An 808-nucleotide genomic window follows, 5' to 3' on the forward strand; every position below is an offset into this window, starting at 1 on the left:
ATATATATATATAATAACAATAATCCATGATGGATGGATTGCTCAAAGAAATGAATGCATGAATATGATTCACTCGATACTCATGGATACGATGGACTGTAGTGTAAACATCTTAGGAATATGGATTATGATCACAAGAAATATGTAATTTGTGGAAACATGCATAGCAATGCACAAGAATATTTATAAATTCTATTGATGGATGATTATTATTATTATTATTATTATTATTATTATTATTACTATAGTTATCCTACATTATATCAGCACGGCTCAGTACAACCCCAAAAAACTGAATTGTTATTGCTTGTTGGTATCATTAGGGCTGTAGCTAGCATAATAAAATAGAAGCTTTTACATGCATATTCAAAATGTTTCTCGTAAATGAACTGAATGGATATACATGCACACACACACACACACACACACACACACACACACACAAACATATCTATATATATTTATAAAAATGAGAATGTTTGTCTGTGTGTCTGTCTGTTTGTGTGTGTGTGTGTGTCTGTTTGATTCCCTAAAACTCGAGAACTACACAACTAATTTCATTCAAATTTTACACATGCCTTACTTAGGGTCCCGGTTGTGTTTCAGTCAAAAAAAAGTTTTAACTTCTTGCATAGTTCAAGCCCACAGCAACATCATATCTCCTCCACTATTTAAGTATTACATGTCAAAAGTGAAACAAAAACACTCATGTCAAAAACTTTCACTTTAAAAATGAAACTATTCCACTAACTGAAACAATCACATTTCGATACTGTAGTGACAGATACTTTCACTTTATTGGTTTCAT

Source organism: Octopus bimaculoides, chromosome 6 (assembly GCF_001194135.2).
Source record: "Octopus bimaculoides isolate UCB-OBI-ISO-001 chromosome 6, ASM119413v2, whole genome shotgun sequence".
Lineage (NCBI taxonomy): Eukaryota > Metazoa > Mollusca > Cephalopoda > Octopoda > Octopodidae > Octopus > Octopus bimaculoides.